This window comes from Heterodontus francisci, chromosome 2 (genome assembly GCF_036365525.1).
Source record: "Heterodontus francisci isolate sHetFra1 chromosome 2, sHetFra1.hap1, whole genome shotgun sequence".
Taxonomy (NCBI): domain Eukaryota; kingdom Metazoa; phylum Chordata; class Chondrichthyes; order Heterodontiformes; family Heterodontidae; genus Heterodontus; species Heterodontus francisci.
In genome coordinates, this window is record NC_090372.1 from 191,466,464 (window position 1) to 191,487,071 (window position 20,608).

Here is a 20,608-nt window from a genome sequence, read left to right on the forward strand (position 1 = left end):
AGTATTAGATAGGCTGTCTGTACTTAAAGTGCAGAAAGTACCAGGACCAGATCAGATGCATCCAATGATACTGAGGGAAGTGAGGGTGGAAGTCGCAGAGGCACTGGCCATAATTTTTCAGTCTTCATTAGACTCAGGGGTGGTGGCAGAGGACTGGAGAATTGCAAATGTTACACCCTTGTTCAAAAAAGGGTGTTAAGATAAGCCCAGCAACTACAGGACAGTCAGTTTAACTTCGGCAGTGGGAAAACATCTAGAAAAAATAATTCGGGACAAAATCAATAGTCACATGGACAAATGCTAGTTAATTAAGGAAAGCCAGCATGGATTTCTTAAGGGAAAATCATGTTTAACTTGCTGGAGTTTTATGAGGAGGTAACAGAGAGGGTTGATGAGAGCAATGCTGTTGATGTGGTGTACATGGACTTTCAAGGGCCTTTGATACAGACCTGTGAGCAAACGTATAGCTCATGGAATAAAAGGGATGTTAGCAACATGGATACAAAATTGGCTGAAAGACAGGAAACAAAGAGTAGTGGTTAATGGATGTTTTTTGGCTGGAGGAAGGTTTGTAGTGGAATTTCACAAGGATCAGTGTTGGGACCCTTGCTTTTCCTGATATACATTAAAGACCTAAACCTTGGTGTACAGGGCACAATTTCAAAGTTTGCAGATGATACGAAACTTGGAAGCATTGTGAACTGTAAGAATAGTGTAGAACTTCAAAAGGACATAGACAAGTTGGTGGGCAGACAGGTGGCAAATGAAGTTCAACGCAGAGAAATGTGAAGTGATTCATTTTGGTAGGAAGAACATGGAGAGACAATATAAAATAAAGGGGACAATTCTAAAGGGGGTGCAGGAGCAGAGTGACCTGGGTGTATATGTGCATAAGTCATTGAAGGTGGCAGGACAGGTTGACAGAGTGGTAATAAAGCATACAGTATCCTCGGCTTTATTAATAGGGGCATAGAGCACAAGAACAAGGAAGTTATGTTGAACTTGTATAAGACACTAGTTCGGCTTCAGCTGGAGTATCACGTCCAGTTCTGGGCGCTGCACTTTAGTAAAGACGTGAGGGCATTGGAGAGAGTACAGAGAAGATTCATGAGAATGATTCCAGGCATGAGGATAGAAGATAGATTGGAGAAGTTAGAACTGTTTTCCTTGGAGAAGGCTGAGAGGTGATTTGATAGAGGTATTCAAAATCATGAGTGGTTTGGACAGAGTAGATAGAGAGAAACTGTTCCCACTCGTGAAAGAATCGAGAACAAGAGAGCACTGATTTAAAGTATTTGGTAAGAGAAGCAAAAGTGGCATGAGGAAAAACTTATTCATGCAGCAAGTGGTTAAGGTCTGAAATGCGCTGCCTGAGAAAGTGGTGGAGACAGGTTCAATTGAAGCATTCAAATGGGAATTAGACAGGAAGAATGTGCAGGGTTACAGTGAGAAGGCGGGGAATGGAACTAAGGGAATTGCTCTTTCGGAGAGCCAGTGCGAACACGATGGGCCGAATAACCTCCTTCTGCACTGTAACGATCGTGAAGGTTTGTAGCATTTCCACCTGACCGGTGCGTCGGGACGAGTGCACACGCACCCTGTCCGTGAGCGATCCCCGTCTTCCGCTTCTTGCATTACATTGGGATTTTTGTGCATGGGCGGGCAAACGGGTCAGACTCCCGGGAGGAATGCAACTTCATACACTGATATCTGAGCCCAAGTACTTTCATTTCCAGGTGCATTCAAGCGTCATTTACGCACTGCGGCACACAAGAAGGCGGCGGGAAACTGTGAAAAAAAAATGCAAACCCTGGAACCAGCTATCATCTCTTTGACGTCACTATGTCCAAAGAAGGTCGGTATACGTGGGTTTCTCCAGCTGTAATTAATTCATTCTGCTCTTTTAAATTTCCGAATAAAAATGAAGCCCGCAATTGAGAAACGGCTGTCTTCCCCTTTTGCACTTAACACTCGTAATTAAACGCGTGTTTCTCTGCTGAGTTAGGAAGAGATGCAAAACAGCTACACGAGAGTTTCGTATGGTGTGAGAGCATGCACACAACCGCACACCTCTTCCCATCCCCGGACTCGCAAAAACATTTTATTGTCGTGTTTACGATATATACAAAATAAAAAAAAACATGCAAACACAACTTTCAAATGCAATGGAAAGGAAAAGTATAACAATTTCTTTTAATTTAAGAACGAAGGACAAAAAACACAGCTCCAAAGCGTCCAGCACCAGGACAATCTCCCAGTTCCCGTTAATTAAAAAAGGAAAAGGCGGGAACCACGACGATTGACAGGCGGAAAGAACAATCGAAGCTCGAGGTTTGTGGGCGGGAAGCGTGTTGATTGACAGGTGAGGGCGAACAATCGAAGTTCACCGTCTGTGGTCAGGGTCAATTGTGCGTCGCGGGTTCGCGACTAGAGGGCGGGACTTCCGGCGCTAACTTTGGTTGCCCCTCCCCCCGCACGCTTGGAGCTGCCCATCCCCCCTTCCGCTAGGAGAGAGATCGGACGACGAAGGGTTTTTAATCGGTGCTGATTGGGATTAAACGGCGGCAAGGCCTGAGCCACATCGTCAAGGCAATAAAAAAATCACACAACCAATTCCAAAGGTTTACTTTTATGAAAGTAGTCCCCTCGGGCGGGCACTCACTCACTCAGGGAGTTGGTGTGTGATTCCCGGGGCCGCGTCCTCCTGCTTGTTGTCTCCCCGCCGTCCGAGGGGGAAACGAGACAGGCCGGGAGAGAGGATCAATCGGTGTCCGGAGCAAGTGGAGGCAGGAGCGGCAGGCAGGTGAGAAGCTGCTGGATGGAGAAGGCGGATTAAAGGATGGGGTTTGTTTCGGTCTGGCCTTGGCCCTGGGGCCTCGGGCAGCGGGAGACATGGTGGCCGCCATGTTTGCAGCAGGCTGACGGTGAGACCGGCCTGGGTGCTGCCTCTTGTCCCTGGTGTCTCTGCCCGCATCCTTTTTAGAGCAGCCATGCCATGTTGTAGTTCTGTATGGTTAGAAGCGGGTGTGAATGGAGGGTGGGTTATATAAAGCCGGGGGATGGAGGGTGATAATGTCAGGACACTGCCGCTGCAGGCCTCAAGCCTTGCTCTAGCTGTTTTGCGCTTTAATCTGGCGGGTTGCTCAGTATCTGCGCGGCGGGTGGTGAGGTTAGGGGAGCAACGGAGGATTGTTGTCTAAGCACAGAGTCCGTGAAGAACATGTGCTTCCCTCCAATGAATGGCGTGCGCTAAAGCCCCCTCCAACTTCCCAAAAAGGGGAAATGAATCCACGAGATTTTTTTGTGTATTTTGTTCTGAAGATTTTACTTTCTGGGGGAGTTGTTTGTCTGTAAGAGTGACGCATGTGTCTTCGAGTTTTGGGGATCTCCATTACGGTCTTGTATTTTAATCCGAGCTTTGTCAAAAACATGAATGGTCGATTGTAATCTCGACCATAAGTTTCCAGATCGGGGATCTTGTGCAGCAAACATCGTCATTTTCCTTTCCTCCTTTTCTAATCCGAAATGGGGGAGGGGGAGCGAAACGCAGGTAGTGGTGCCATTTGATTACAAGTTCATAAGAGTTTTGGGCAGTATGATTTAGCAACTGTTTAACGTTTTACATATAAAAGGCGGTTATCCACGGAAGTTGATAGAGCTTGCCCTGTCCCCACAAGAAAATGTCAGCGAGACTCACAGCTGTGTCAGCTAACTACCAGACCGCACTGCGTCTGTTGCTGTTGGAGATTTGCTGCAAAAAGTTTCCAGGGATGCAATGTAGGCTTGTGGCCTACTAGAGCTTTTATGCTTTGTTCTGTCTTTTTCCTGAAACAGTTGAATTTTTTTCCGACAAGTTATAAGAAATGTCATTCAGCTTTCTGCTGAATATGTAACACAAAACTGGGTCTTCGCTTTTGACTTTTGAGTGTCTTTAATCCACATTTTAGTTATAAGTAGGCCTTCGAAATGGGTTTGTCACCAAGCAGACCTTCATTAAAATCCTTTATGAAATATGCTGGTGTTCTATAATAAATAGGTATAGTGTCAGAACAAATGAAATGGCAATTTTTTTACTTTTTAGTCTACTGGGACTTGATTAAATTCGCAAGCTCTTTTGGCTTAAAAGGGCTGTTTAAACTGCATGCAGTTGTGACTATGACTGAAGATTTATGATTAATAATTCAAACAAATCTTTATCAATGCACAGCAAACAGTTAAGCACAGCAGTTCCATTGTGCAGGACCTGGTGGTATATTAACATACAAATGGAAAATGCTGGAAATACTCAGCTGGTCAAATTTAGTTTGCTCTTGCGAAGCACCTTGGGATGTTTTACTACATTAAAATTGCTATACTCAACTGACATTGGCAAGCTGTTTGTGTTCTGGCAACTATTAGTGCACAATTGAATAATCTCGTACGATAGATCACTATGAGATGGCTAGTGTTGCTTTTTTAATACAATGTGCAAGATAGTAATCTAATCTTATGGTTCAAATGTATAAAGGTATTACATTTCTGCACAACAAATAAAATATGTGTACAGTCATGTGATGGTATATGCCTTCTCATCTGATGTCACAGGTGTATTGCCCAATCACTTGTGTTCTTGAACTTTGCTCTCAATGGTTGAGAAAATAGTGTGCAACTTAGCTTTGATAGAACATGTATTCATGGAAGCACAATTAATGGTCCTAAAATGAAATGAGAAATTGGAGGATCAAAGTTTATAGTGAAGGCAGGGCACCACAAGTTTGAAAAGGAAATCAGGAGAAATACTGGTTACATAACCTTTTTGGTTTTAAAAACTTGATTATAGGATAAATTGGCTGAGGAAGGTGGAGTTTGTTTTTATAATCCTATTCATGTATTTGAGCAAGAGATTGTGGCAATACTCAATTTCAACATCGTGAAGATGTTGGGAGGAGGAAAAAGGACATGGGGCAGTTCAGGAAAGCACGAACTGTAATGAGATGAATTTATATAGTGCCTTTAACATTACATCTCTAAACCATTTTGGGATGTTAAGAGAACACCTTGCCTTTATACAGTACCCTTTTACTACAGTAAAATATCCTAGAACAGTTCATGGGAGTAATTATCAAACAAAATTTGACACTGAGCTATATGAGATATTGGAACAAGTGACTAAAGGCTTGGTTAGAGGTAGGTTTTAAGCACTATCCTTAAAGGAAGAGAAGTTTTAAGGAAGGAATTCCAGGGCTTAGGGCCTACATAGCTGAAGGCATGGCTGGCAATGGAGGATGGAGGCGCGCAGAGATGCTTTGTCGGGCTGAAGCAGGGTGGAAGTAGGGAATGATCTGAGTCAAATGAGAATTTGGTGGTGCATCTAAAAGCTTGGTCAAAGAATTGAGTTTTAAATGAAGTGAAGTGATGGGCAGGGAATAAATTGTGGGACCCAGGTTGATTGAAAGTACCACTGCTAATGGTGGAGTGATGGAAGTGGGTATGGACAGTTTTGTGAGGGGTTGTATGACTGGAGGAGATTAGAGGTGGGTAAGAGTGGTGTGATTTTGAACAAAGATGAGAATTTTGAAATGTTGGGGAATTAAGGGCCAATATAAATGAACTATTAAAGTGTGGTAGATGATCCTGACTTGGTGTGGGATGGGACACAAGCAGCAAAGATTTGAATAAGGTAAAGTTTAAAGGGTGGGGAAAGTTTTTGTTTTTAGTTTGAGATACAGCACTGAAACAGGCCCTTCGGCCCACCGAGTCTGTGCTGACCATTAACCACCCATTTTATACAAATCCTACACTAATCCCATATTCCTGTCACATCCCCAACTGTCCCTATATATTTCCCTACCATCTACCTATACTAGTGACAATTTATAATGGCCAATTAACCTATCAACCTGCAAGTCTTTTGGCATGTGGGAGGAAACCGGAGCACCCGGAGGAAACCCACGCAGACACAGGGAGAACTTGCAAACTCCGCACAGGCAGTACCCAGAATCAAACCCGGGTCCCTGGAGCTGTGAGGCTGCGGTGCTAACCACTGCGCCACTGTGCCGCCCTAAAGGGAGGATAAGCAGGCAGACATGGGAGCGATTAGGAAGTGACAAATGCACGACTAAAACTGATCGGGAGAGGCCAGGCGCTACAATATATGGATGGAGGTTGCAGACTACAGCTTGGAGAGATTGCCTGTAAAATGAGCAGTTTCTTGTATCCTGTCCAGCTGTGCAAACTAAGTACTTCAGAGGTAGGAACTGGTATCTGTTAACTTATACTTGATGCAGCGTAAGGGCCGTTGTGATTCCTTATTTGTACGTGAATGCCCTCTTCCATGGGTAGTCAGCGTTTACACAGGCATCCACTGCACCCACAAGAATCTGACCCATAAACAATTTTTTAAAAAACCTATTAAGCAATTTGTACTTGAAGCTGACAATTCAGAATCTCAATATAGTAACTTACTAGAGGGTTCAGATGTTAAAGATTTATTGGCTAATGAGTTAAAGGCACCATGCAGTCAATATAGGGACAAGGCCAGAAAGACGGGCTCAGTTCCTCTAGTTCATCTCAGCTAAGGGACGCATTGGGACTTTGCGATTTGTTTCAGCATCTTTTGGACTAGCCCAGGGAGTAACAGCCAAGTATTTCTGTTCCAGTCGCATGCATGTGTCTATGGATATCAAAGGAGGATGGGGTTAGGCTCAGATGTGATGCTTGCTAAGCAGTTTATTTGAAGACCTCATCATTGGATAAACTATCTAAGGGCTGCTAGTACTTTTGGGCTATGCACCAAGTTTCTGCACCTTCAGGAAAAGGCAGGAGTATTGATGGGTGGGGGCATGGCAGGGAAGTAATGCAGACGCTACATGGTGTATTGAAAGAACTTAGTCATATGTGGTGCATAGTACTTGGATCAGTCTTCAATATAGGTAAACAGTCTAGTGGCCTTGGGAACCCACTTTTTTATGGGAGCTGCAGTTAGATTCTGAAGCATCCAGTGTGGAGGTGGTTTCATGCCTCTGCATGTGGCCCAATTTTGCAACTGGTTTCTCACCAGAAATGCACGTAATGCGCTGGCCTCAATGATTTGTAATGATAGCTGCCGTCAGATTGCAGCAAAAGTCAGAACTTGCTGGGTTGACAAACTTTTCTTTTGAATGCTATGCTCCTAGTAACTGAACAACAAAAGTGCTTTGTAAAGTTATTTAAAAAAATACAAGTCCTAATTGCATTGGGGGGGAATGGGAGGTGGTTCTGTTGAGGTTGAAAATTGCTAAAGGCTATTTTGATATCAGAAGTTTTTAATTTGTGTTTTTGGGAGTATATTTCCAGTGTTTTATGGTTGGCAGCTATCAAGGGCTTGCTATAACTGTAATGGCTTATTAGTAAATTGGGATGTTACTTCCTTGAAGTGCACCTCATGATTATGTATGAAATGTAGGCCAAGTTTTAGTTTTTGGTTTCTGTTTGACTTGAGGGATCTTTGGATTGGCTTCAGTAAGGGAATTGTGACTTGAACTGATTTTTGTTGATATTGGAATTTATTTGACTACATGTTACAGGATGGAAAAAGCTTACGAGTGTTTGTATCTTGGTGCTGTACCTATAAATCTAATAAGTAACCACTGAGATGAGAGCAGTAGATACTACATTGCAAATGTCTGCTTATTTAATTGTTGCAGTTGGCATATTGTGCCATATTTGGTTTTATGCTTTGTCATATTAATCCCATTGAAAGTGAGTGAGAACCCCCTGAGATGGGTGTAGTATTGACTTTCTATCCTGTATGCTTTTCATTGAATTTTTATTCCGAAGACTGCTGTAAGTTTTTTTTTTTATAGTTTAAATGCTCCCTCGTGAGATATTATAATTGAATCTATAGTTTTGCAATGAAATTGTACTTTGGAGGGTGTTTGTGGGGGGGTGCGGGAGGAGTTGTAAATGTTAGTTTTACAGCATTGAAGGAGCCCATTCAGTCCACTGCACCATTGCTAACTCAATTTAGTGAAATTCCCGTGCCTGCCCCTTTTTTTATATTTCAAAGGTATAATTTTTCAAAAGCTTTGTTTTCTGCTTTCACCACTTTGCACCAGGATGTTCCAAGTCTTAATAACCCTTTTTTAAATCAAGTAATTTGAACTTTTCATTCTTTTGGTGATCTTTATGTTTTATCCCCTTTGGGTGCTGCCTTAGCAACCAATGGTGATCAGTTTTTGACATACCTAGTCAATATCCATCCTGCCACTATGATCAATGTCTGCAATGGTTTCCGAGGGTAATGGAGACATAGATTTTGGATTCCTACAAGGGGAGGTTAGATGGTGTGATGGGGAACTCCTTTCCTATGCAAAGATGTGGTAAATGTGTCCACCAATTGGCTTTCAGTATCCTTTTATGTTTTCTTTCACTGGATGTGGCCCTTGCTGGCTCGGCCAGCATTTGTTACCCATCCCTAATTGCTCTTGAGAAGCTGGTTGAGAGCTTCCTTGAACTGTTGCAGTCCATCTAGTGCAAGTACACTCACAGTGCTGTTAAGAAGGGAGTTCCAGGATTTTGACCTAGCGACAATGAGGGAATGGTGATGTATTTCCAAGTCCGGGTGGTAAGACACTTGGAGGGGGACTTGCAGATAGATGGTGTACTTGTGTGTCTGCTGCCCTTGTCTTTCTAGGTGGTAGAAGTTGGGTTTTGGAAGGTGCTGTCAAAGGAGACTTGGTGAGTTGCTGCAGTGCATCTTGAAAATGGTACACAGTGCTGCCACTGTGCATCCGATGTTGGTGGGTGGGGTGCCAATCAACCAGGCTGCTTTATCCTGGTTGGTGTCGGCTTCTTGAGTGTTGGAGCTGCACCCATCCAGGCAAGTGGAGAGTATTCCATCCCATTCCTGATTTACGCTTTGTAGATGGTGGATAGGCTTTGGGGAGTCAGGAGGTGAATTACTCGCTGCAGAATTCCCAGCCTCTGACCTCTTGTAGCCGCAGTATTTCTGTGGCTAGTCCAGTTCAGTTTCTGGCCAATGGTAACCCCAGGTGGATGATAGTTTGGGTGGGGGGGGCGGGGTGATTCAGCAATAGTAATGCCATTGAATGTCATGGGGTGGTTGGATTCTCTCTTATTGGAGATGGCCATGACCTGGCACTTGTGTGACTCAAATGTAACTTGGCACTCATCAGCCCAAGCCTGAATGTTGTCCAGGTTTTGCTGAAAATGGGCACGGACTGCTTCAGTATCTGAGTCGTTGCAAATGGTGCTGATCATTGTGAAATTATCAATGAACATCCCCACTTCTGACCTTGTGAATTTATAAATCTGAACAGGAAGTTATTGAACATTTGAGAAATTGGAGAGTGTGCCCATATTTAAAATAATTCCCAACTTTAATTCTGTAGGCACTATTTCCTTGAATACTAATTGTCCAATTATCTGAAAGCCTTGATTTGAATCTGCCTTCACCATACTTTCAGGCTGAGCATTCCAATTCTAACCACTTGCTGTGTATAGTATTTCCTCATATCGACGTTCATTTTTTTGCTAATTTCCTTTAATTGGTGGCCTCAGGTTCTGGACCCTTCTGCCAAGAGAGAAACTGCCTCATGATTTTGAACACCTCTATTAAATCTCCTCATTTGAAGGAGAACAGCCCTCAGCTTCTCCAACCTATTCACATAACTGAAGATCCTTATCCCTGTAACCATTCTTGTGAATCCTTTCTGCACTCTTTCATGCATTCGCATCCTTTCTAAAGTGTGGTGCCCAGAACTAACACACTACTCCAGTTGAGGTCAGATCAGTGTTTAGTACAGGTTTATCATAACTTCCTAGTACTCTGCCCCTATTTATAAAGCCCAGGGTGCTCACCATTTTTTGCAACCTGTCCTGCAACCTTCAATAATCTGTGCACCTATACCCCACCCTGGTCCCTGTGCTCCTGCACCCCCTTTAGAATTGCACCCTTTAATTTATATTGCCTCTCCTCATTCTTCCTACCAAAATGAATCACTTCACTCTTCGGATGACATTTTATTTGCCATTTGTCTGCTCATTCCACCAGCCTGTCTGCATCCTCTTGAAGTTTATCAGTGTCCTCCTGACAGCTCACATACATCCAAATTTTATGCCGTCTGCAAATTTTGAAATTGTGCTCGGTAGACACAAGTCTAGGTCATTAATATAGATCAAGCAAAGCTGTTGTCCTAACACTATCTCCTGGAGAACCTCACTTTCTACCTTCAGTCTGAAAAACAACTGTTCACTACTGTTTCCTACCTTTAAATCTATGCTGCCGCTGTCCCTTTTTATTTTGTGGACTTCAACTTTGCTGACAAGCCTGTTATGTGGCAGTTCACCAAATGCCATTTGGAAGTCCATGTACACCGCATCAATTGCATTACCTTCATAGAAAAACTCAATCAAGTTGATTAAGCATGGTTTGCCCTTAACAAATCATACTGATTTTCCTTAATCCACATTTATCCAAGTGTCTATTAATTTTGTCTTGGATTATCATTTCTAAAAGCTTTCTCACTACTGAGGTTAGACTGGCCTGTAATTGCTAGGCTTGTCCTGACCCTTTTTTGAACAAGGGTGTAACATTTGCAATTCTCCAGTCCTCTGGCACCACCCCTGTATATGAGGAGTGGAAGATTATGGCTCTGCAATTTCCACTCTTTTATGTTAGGAAGTTCTGGGTGTTTTATTGAGGGCAGCCACAGCTGAACCCTCTTGTATCCTGACTGCTATATTGGGTGAATTTAGCAAGGGCCAACTTGGTCTGTGGTACAATTTCAGAAAAATTAGTTGCAGGCTTACAGTCGGCTGAAAGGATTTCTAAGAGGCCAGTTAGAGGAATGCAGAATGCTGGGGAGTTAATACGGTGACTTTCGCAGGGAGGGGCAACGCCTTGAAGGAACTTAAAAGCAAGGGTAAGAATTTTAAATTGGAGGTCTCGAATGATGGATGTGCAGGAAGGTGCATGATAGAATACAGGCAGCCCAACTTTGGATGACCTGAAGTTTAGGGAGGATGGGTAGACTGACCAGGTGAGCATTGGAATAGTCAAGTCTGGAAGTGACAAAGGCATGGATGAGGGTTTCAGAATCAGATGGGCTGATGCAAGGGTGGAGATATGTAATGAGTGCTGGAAGTAGGCAGTCTTTGTACAAAAGCAGAATACTGTGGATGCTGGAAATACTCAGCAGGTCTGGTAGCACGTGTGGAGAGAGAGAAACGGTTAACATTTTAGATCGGTGCCCCTTCATCAGAAATGGAAAAAGTTAGAAATGTAATAATTTTTAAGTAGGTCAAATGGGGGAGGGTGGAAAAAGAACAAATGAAGGTCTGTGATAGTGAAAGGTGCAATGGGTACCCACATGGGTCCTAGCTATGACTGCCTTTTTGTGGGATATGTGGAACGTTTCTTGTTCTAGTCCTACTTGGGGCCCCTCCATCAACTCTTTCTGGTACAAAGTATCGGTGCAGTTTCCTGCTTTTGCCTTAAATTGGAAAACTTCAACTTTGCTTCAATTTCCACCCTACTGTCTCCTGCACATGGTCCATCTCCAAGTTTTCTTTCCCTTCCTTAACTTCTCAGCCTATTCCAGAAATGGTGACATATAACCAATTTTTACTAGAAGCCCACTGACTCCCACAACTATCTCAACTACACTTCCTCACACCCTGCTTCCTGCATGGGCTCCATTCCATTCTCTTAGTTTCTCTGCCTCCATCACATTCGTTTTAATGCAACCCTCCTACCTTCTGAAATGCCTTCCTTTTTCCTCAAGCAAGAATTCACTTCCATCGTGGTTGACAGGACACTCCACCATGTCCAACCCATTTCTGCTCTCACTGCTTCCCCTCCCTCCCAGAACTACGGTAGTGTTCCCCTTGTCCTCACTTCCCACCCCACCAGTGTCTTTATTCAACTGATCTATTTCTGCCACCACCAAACACATCTTCCCCTCCCTTCTCCTTTCACCATTCCGAAGGGATTGTGCCTTCTGCGACACCCTGGTCCACTCCCCAATCAACCCCAACACCCTATCTCCTTCCCATGGCCCCTTTCCATCCAAATGTAGGAGACTCAACACCTGTCCTTTCACCTCTTCTGTCCTCAGGGTTAAAGGTTCAAAACAGTTCTTCCAGGGGAAACAGCAATTTTCTTTTACATATACTTCTCTCAATTTGTTGTGCTGTATTCACTGTTCAATGTGATCTGTTCTACAGTGGGGAGACAAAACGCAGATTGGGTGACCGCTTTGCGGAATGCCTCTATTTAGTCTGCAAGCATGACTCGAGCTTCTGGTGGCCTGGCAATTTAATTCTCCACTTGCTGTCATGCTGACATCTGTCCTCTGCCTACTTCAGTGCTCCAATAGAGCTCAGCATAAGATTGAGGAGCAGCACCTCATCTTCCTATTAGGTACTTTACAGCCTCTTAGACTCAACATTGAGATCAGACCATAATCTCGGGCCCCCATTTTGTTTCCTTTCTTTGTCTATTTCAGTCTTAATTTTGTTTTCTTTTCGTTTTGTTTTCAGATGGCAGCTGTTCATTATTCTGCCATTTCTGGAGACATCTTTTGTCTCGTTACTTGTCCCAATGTTACTCCCTTGGGCTCTGCCCCACTAACTTTTGTTTTGTAATTTAATGTCTCCTGTCCTCTGCCCTATCACAGACCTTTTATTCTTTTGCCTCCCTCCCCATTTGATCTACTTGAAACCCATTCCATTTCAAACTTTTCCCAGCTTTGATGAAGGGTCACCGACCTGAAACATTAATTTCTCTGTGCAGATGCTGTCAGACTTGTGGAGTATTTCCAGCATTTTCTATTTTTATTTCCATGTCCGAGCTACTGACTCCATCCCTCTCCCTGCCAACTATGAGTCTAAAACAAACTGTTGCAATCTTTTGGTGTCTGTCATATTTGACCTTGAGCTTCTGACCACATCTGTCTCATTACCAAGACCACCTATTTCTGGCTTTCACACCTGTCTCAGTTCATCTGCTGAAACCCTCATTTGTGCCTTTGGTACCTCTAGACTTGACCAGTCCAGCAAATTCCTGGTCAGCCTGCCATGAACACCACCACCTGCAAGTTCCAGAACGTGGGAGTGTGAAGGAATACTCTTCTTGCTTGGAGGAGTGCAGCACTAACAACACTGAAGAAGCTTGACACCATCCAGGACAAAGAATCCCGCTTGATCGGCACCCCATCCACCGCCTTAAACATTCACTTCCTCCGCCACTGATCCATAGTGGCAGCAGTGTGTACCATCTACAAGATGCACTGCAGCAACTCATCAAGGCTCCTTCGAAAGCACCTTCCAAATCTGTGACCTCTACCATCTAGAAAACAAGGGCAGCAGACATGTGGGAACACCACCACCTGCTAGTTCCCTTCCAAGTCTCTCACCATCCTGACTTGGGATTATGTCGCTGGGTCGAAAACTTGGAACTCCCTTCCTAACAGCACTGAGTGTACCCAGCTGGATGGACAGCACTAGTTTAAGGTGGCAGCTCATTGCCACTTCTCGAGGGCAATTGGGGTGGGCAACAAATTATGGCATTGTTGGCGCTCAACTATGAAAGAAAAAAACTCCGTAAACTTAACGTCATCCAAAACTCTGCATATCCTTGCTCATATGAAGTCTCGTTCACCTTTCACCCCTGTGCTTGTTGACCTAAATTGGCTCTTGGCCGAGCAACAACTTGATTTTAAAATGCTCATCCTTGTTTTCGAATCCCTTCATTCCTTCACCCTCCATCCCCACAACCTCCTGAGATACCTGCGCTCCTCTAATTCTGTTCTTGAGCGTCCTTGATTTTAATTGCTTCACTGTTGGTGGCCATGCTTTCAACTGTGTTGCCCTAAACTCGAATTCTCTCCCCAAACCTCTCTGACTCTCTTTATTGCTTTTAAGACTGTTCTTAAAACATGCCTCTTTGACGAGGCTTTTGGCTATCTGTCTTAATATTTGCCTTAGGAGGCTCTGTATCTGATTTTGCTTTCATGCTTCTTTGAAGCACCTTGATCTTTTATTACATTAAAGGCCCTGTACAAATACAAAGTTAAGAAGATATGAAGTTGGAAGTTCGGCTTGGAGTAATAAGGATGCCAAAACTGTGAATAGTTTGTTTCAACATGATGAATTCAGTGGTGGGAGTATGGAATTTCGTGGGAGTTGATGACTATGACTTTAGTTTTCCCAATGTGTAACTGAAGGAAATTTGTGCTCCTGCGATACTAGGTGTTGGATAAGCAGTGTGATAACAGATTGTGTAGGAGTGGAATAGTGGCGAGGTAGAACTGGGTGTCATCCGCGTATATGTAGAAACTGACTCCGTCTTTGGATGATGGCACCTGGGGCAGCAAATAGATGGAGGGGCCGAGTGTCTATTCTTAAAGCTTATTGCTGAAATTAGTGCTTCAAATTTGCTGGCTGTGATGAGACAGCATTCGCAAGATAGCAAAAGCAGCTTACAAATAAAACTGTGCCAAAGCTAGCCACACCTTGAGTTGTAAATGCCCTCTGGATGGCCTTAAGATCCATGGATTATAAACTTGGGGGACAGTTTCTTCAAAATAAAAGTAATAGCATTCTTTTTTTTTTACAAGAATTGTATTCTTGACATCTATTGTAAGCCTTTTCTGGAGCTATCTTTATAGCCTCCAGCTATCATTATCAGGACAACAAGGCCACTCGATAATGAGTAATAAAAGCAAAATACTGCGGATGCTGGAAATCTGAAACAAAAACAAGAAATGCTGGAATCACTCAGCAGGTCTGGCAGCATCTGTGGGAAGAGAAGCAGAGTTAACGTTTTGGGTTAGTGACCCTTCTTCGATAATGAGTAATGCTGTTCTGCTGTAAAAATCTGAAGATTGACAAGTCGAACAGGTTTGTGATCTGGCCAGAATGTTGCAAATTATACAAGCGAAACTGGGAAGGGGAAAGATGTATCTGCTGTAACATTTTTGCATATAAATGTGTACAATGATGTGTAGCAAAATATATTTTTGTGCAGGTGCATATTACTCATAAATGCCTTGTTTCCTTAATCTTTTGGTAGCATAAGTCATTGGTAAATAGGACAGTCTAATTGCAAGCATCCCATGACAATATCAAGAACACCCGATTCAAGTATTAACTACAGCAAAATCCACCTGTTCAGCCTCAAATGCCCGTCTGCTCTTTGAGGAGCACTGTATAATGCACTCGTGATATTTTCCATTTACTTTCAACATCATTGTTATGGCCCCTTGTTAAAGTTGCCATACTAGGAATGGTTTCATGTGCTTTCTAGGGACTGAATTGAATGTCCACTTCCCTTGGGACTCCAGATAACATAGACTTATCAGCCTGCAATTCCTTTGAATTCAGCTCCAGAGATGATTGATCGAGTGAAAAATGATCCAATGGCGAGATCCTGGAAAATGTGGGCCATTTTCTGTGTCTTGGGAGCCTCTTCTCAGCAAAGGTAGATATAGACAATGAGGTCCCTCATTGCCTCCAATATGTCAGCTCAGCCTTTCCTCCGACTGAGTAAGAGAATATTTGAGGACCAGGATCTCAAACCTGAGACGAAGATCATGGTTTACCAGGCAGCAGTGATCCGTGTGCTCCTAAATGCTTCTCAGACTTGGACAACCTACAGCAGGCACCTCCAAAGCACTGGAGAAGTACCACCAGAGGCACCTCTAATCCTGTGGCAAGAAAGGCAGTCCAACAGTACTGTCCTTTTCCCAAGCCAGCCTGGCCAGTATCAGGGCACTAATCATCCAAAACCAGCTCTGTTGGATGGAACATTAAATTCACATGTCTGATGCCAGACTCCTGAAGCAGCTGTTCTACTTGGGACTTGTTTGTGCAGGAGACTCCCTGGAGGACAGTAGAAATGCTTTAGAGATGTCCTGAGAGCATCCCTGAAGAGATCGGAAATCCCCGTCGACTCGGAGTCCCTGGCTAGTGACTCTGCTAGATGGAGAAAGCTTATTTGGGAAGGCATTGTACACTTTGGGATTCTGGGAACATGCAGAGGTGAAATCAAGGCATTGGAGGGAGTGTTTAAACCTTCAAACTACTCCTCTACCTGACCCTTCAAGCATCTCCGGCCCCTCATGACAGTGTCTGCAGATCATGCATTGGACTTATCAGTCATCTTGGAACCCATCAAACCGGAGTGGAAGCAAATCGTCATCAATCCAGAGGGACCTCTGAAGATGACAACTCAATCTTGTGCAAAATGTTTTTTAAAAGGGCATAGATTTTGTTTTTACTCAGTGAACAACCTTTTTAAATACTGGGCAAGTGCCCAATTTTATTGCCATGTTGCATCGCGTACTTGTCAAATATAGATAAGTTTGCTGTTGTGCAGTGTTCATTTTAAACTGCTTTACCATGTGTTGGCACCAGGTTTGGAGCAGCAGCCTTAAGTACACCAGTGTTTTTTTTCACTGCCCAGACAGCCATCTTAGTGATATGTTAAAGCCATGAGTGACTTACAAACCACTACAGGTGTAACATTGTTAAACACAAAGCAACAAGCTAAAGACCTGCTACCCGGCCCGAACCTGATGGAACCCAACGACCTGTGTCGGAGTTGGGTCGCACTTCTGGGTCTGGCATTCGGGGTCGGGCCGGATCAGACACACTTGTCACCACCTCAGGTTTGAGACTTTAATGTTAATTTCCTATTTAGACTTTAAAGGTGGTTTTGCTACAATTATTTTAAGCTTGTGCAGGTAAGGAACAAAGTGAAAAATGGAAGGTAAGCTAACCGATGGTTGGGCACGGGGAAAAAAAAATAGAAGGGCTCCGGGTCGGATGGGGTTCTGTCGGGGTCGGGTCTCATTTGCAGACCCGAGCAGGCCTTTACAACAAGCTACATGACTGGAGAGTTTATGGTGGAATCTGTTGAAAAGCTATAGTGTTAGCTCAAATGAGCATTATTTAATTCTTGAATTCTATAGTATTTTGTGTTCTACAGTGTTGACCAGATTCAGGAAAAGTTCACTTTCTTTCTAACTTTTTTTCTTTGTGCATTGTATTTAGAATAATAGAAACTGCTTATGTAAACATGTAACTGTGTAATTACATTCCCTTAATCTGCTCGTTTCCTCTTCCTCACCACCACAGCCAACTACCACCAGTGCTGGTATCGTCTTTTAAGGAGATTTAAAGATTTTTTTTTTTGTCTCCAGCATGGAACATTTTCAGGCGATGGATAAAATGTTCTACTGACATGTAAACTTATTGGAGCCTCGGCAGCCGGATGGTGCTTTGAGTGTCAGCCATGACTCAGTGGTCGTACTCTTGCCTCTGTGTCAGAAGGTTTAGAGTTAACTCCCACTGCAGGACTTGAACACCAATATCAAGGCTGGCACTCCAGTACAGTACTGAGGGAGTGCTGCACTGTCAGGGGTGCATTCTTTCGGATGAAACGTTAGAGGTCCCATCTGCCCTCGGGTGAAAAAAAAAAAATGCCATGGTACTATTTCAAAATGGAACAGGGGAGTTAACCTTGATCTCACCAATAAATGGTCCCTCAATCAACATCACTGATTGTCTAGTCATTATCACATTGTGAACTTGCTGTGCACAAATTGGTTGTTCCCTTACAACAGTAACTCAAAAGTACTGAATTGGCTGTCAGGTGCCTTGGGATGTCTTGAGGTTGTAAAAGTAGCCATGTAAAAACAATTCTATCTTTTTAAATTTGCCTGAAATGCTTGAAAACTTAAAACTGATATACAATGAAGAAAGAAATGGAAAATATAGCCATAGTCTAGCCAAATGTAAAAGCCAATTGACTGGGTGATGCACATTCATAAAAGTCTGCATACATTGAGTCAGTGGTAGCATGAGGCATTGTGGATTATATGTGACTTAGTTATTGAAGATTTAATTGAGCAATTATCTTGTGCAATACATAAATAATCTGTAGGGCAGCCACCAGTTACGTTGAAATCAGGAATTTAATCAATTCTATACAAAAGACTCTTGGATTCAGCCCTTCTATGATGGAGTTCCTTGGGTTTAGCACTGTGTGGTCTAACATTCCATTAACCTGGGGTCTGCTTGCACAATGTGATTTGAATTGCTAGATTTTCTGTTGGTAAATAGTTAAACTGTGCCCCAGAAAGTAGTGAACAGTGCAATATCTTGTGTTTTAATAGTCCTTAAGTTGTGATTGGTGAATTTGCATGTTTTTCTTATACTGTGACCAGTTTTATTACATAAAACCTTTTTTGCCCAACTGTGCTACAGCAAAATTGCTTGTCCATGGTACTATGCCTCTGGTCCTGGATTCCTGGAGTTATGTTTTAAATTTAAATATTTTCTGTGCTGGTTGGAATGAAAATTAGTGAATAGTGAAGTGAAAGGAGGTACCAGATAGGTGGCTCAGAAGAGTGGCATCTTTTACATGGCTGTGAACTGATCAGAGGATTGCAGGGTTGAGCAATCACCTAGAGGAAAAGGCAACAAATAACAGATTGTTGGATTAACAAAGGAGCAGTGACTGTTTATTGCACAGAGAAAAGGGGATGAGAAATGGTCTTGAAAGAAACAAACTTGAAGCTGTAATGGAAACACCAAAGGGATCCTTGGTTAGTGTAGCCCACCATCAGGAGTAACTGAGGCTGCAAATAGAGACACAATTTTTGTGGGAGTGCATCAAGAGGGTGAAAAACACGACAGAACAGCTCTTCAGTGCCTTGATGCAACTTGCTTATGGTTTTGTATCTGTTTTAAAAGCTAAGTGCGCAGTTTCCCCAGATGTTTTTAATGCATGCTGACTTGGATCCTATTCTGATTTGACCCTCACTATCTTGACATAAATGAAACACTCACGAAATAACTGCTTTATTTTAGTGATAATTTCCCATACCATATATATAGACGCAATACAGAATTTGTACAGAGTGTCAATCTCCATACTAGTAGTAAATATAGAAAAGGGTAGGCTGCTTGTAGTCAGCTTGTATCGAGCTGACAGTGATTGTAGAGATCTGTAGCATTGACATTCTATGACCGCACTGTGTGACTTGGTTCCAGCCGTCAGAATTGCACTGGAGTGACGGCGGCAATTAATCCTCTCAAGTTAGGTTCTTGATGCATCTTTACCGATGAGGTCAAATCATTTAATTCCCAGCAGTCTCCTTTTGCATATGAAATGTTTGTCTTTTTTTTTGTTGAGCAGCCTCTTTTTTTTTTAAAAAGGTTCCTGCAAATGTGTCGGAAGGGCGTAGGTCTGATCAATCAGTGTTTGTGTAGGCATTTTCATCTTGTGTGGGTCCTTCATTACTGGAGAAATTAAGCTGATCCTCCTCACTACACTCATCTGACAACAGGGTGTTACCTAGGTCCACTGCCTGCATATTTTAATCCATCAACTCTAATGTCGTGTATTGCAGCATTTGTGCAAAAGTCGCAAAGCTCAAAGTTGGCTACTTGGCACCGAAAGCTCTCCAGTGTGTTGCTTGAATCACTTGAATCCTGACAGAGGATCATCCAATGCTTCCAGATTGGGGAAAAAAGACCTATTTGCTAATTATACTTGCAGAGATGTGGTTGAGGATTCAGTCCTTCACATGACAGAAGAAGGTTGGAGCATGTCCTTGCCATTTCTATAAGGGGTGAAAAGGACATCCAAAGTTAGAGCTCCCTGGATGACTAAAGATGAAGTTAAAATGAGTCAGAAAAAAGGAGACTTAATACAGTTGTAAGGTTTATAATGCAGTAAATCATGCTGAATATAGAAAGAAATCTCAAGGAAATGAGAGGCAGTGTGTATAAAAACAGATTAATAGCTTAATATAAAAGGGCACCTAAAACCCTTTTAAGTTAAAGATAGGCAAAGGAAAGGTGGAGGCTGTTGAGGGATCAAAAAGATCAGCTTGCGGAGGCAGAGAGCATGGTTGAGTTTGGTAGTTGTGTACTTAGCATTCTATTCTCCATAAGAGATACCGTCAGTGTATCAGTAAAGGAGGAGGTAGTAGCAATATTGGGTAGGATGAAAGAGCTACTTAAGTTTGGCAGTGTAAAGCCACCCAGTCTGGATAGGATACATCCTAGGTTACTGAGGGAAGTGAAGATGGGAATTGCAGAGGCTCTGGCTGCAATCTTCAGCCCTCCTTGAATATGGGGGTAGTTTTTTTTATTCATTCATTCATGGGATGTGGGCGTCGCTGGTTCGGCCAGCATTTATTGCCCTCTAAGGTGGTGGTGAGTGGCTGCCTTGAACCGCTGCAGTCCATGTGGGGTAGGTACACCCACAGTGCTGTTAGGAAGGGAGTTCCAGGATTTTGACCCAGTGGCAACGCTAAAGGATTGCAAATATTGCATAAACGTATATATTTTTTAAAAAAGCCCAACAGGGAAACTTGAGTCAGTAATCCACGACAAAACTTGTTAAAGGCAATAAAAGCAAAATACTGCGGATGCTGGAAATCTGAAACAAGAACAAGAAATGCTGGATTCACTCAGCAGGTCTGGCAGCATCTGTGGAAAGAGAAGCAGAGTTTCTGCTTCTCTTTCCACAGATGCTGCCAGACCTGCTGAGTGAATCCAGCATTTCTTGTTCTTGTTAAAGGCAAATTGTGTTTGTTTATTTATTTAGAGA

The 20,608-nt window shown here is 43.0% G+C and overlaps 1 protein-coding gene across 1 annotated transcript in view; it reads left to right on the forward strand.

The window, feature by feature from the left end:
* The first annotated feature begins 2,494 nt into the window (after positions 1-2,494).
* larp4b (La ribonucleoprotein 4B) overlaps positions 2,495-20,608 on the forward strand; it is a 144,021-nt gene continuing 125,907 nt past the window's right edge. Inside the window, exon 1 of the mRNA XM_068014971.1 lies at positions 2,495-2,803. The gene's annotated coding sequence lies outside the window, so the exon portion shown is untranslated. The remainder of the gene's footprint in view (positions 2,804-20,608) is intronic.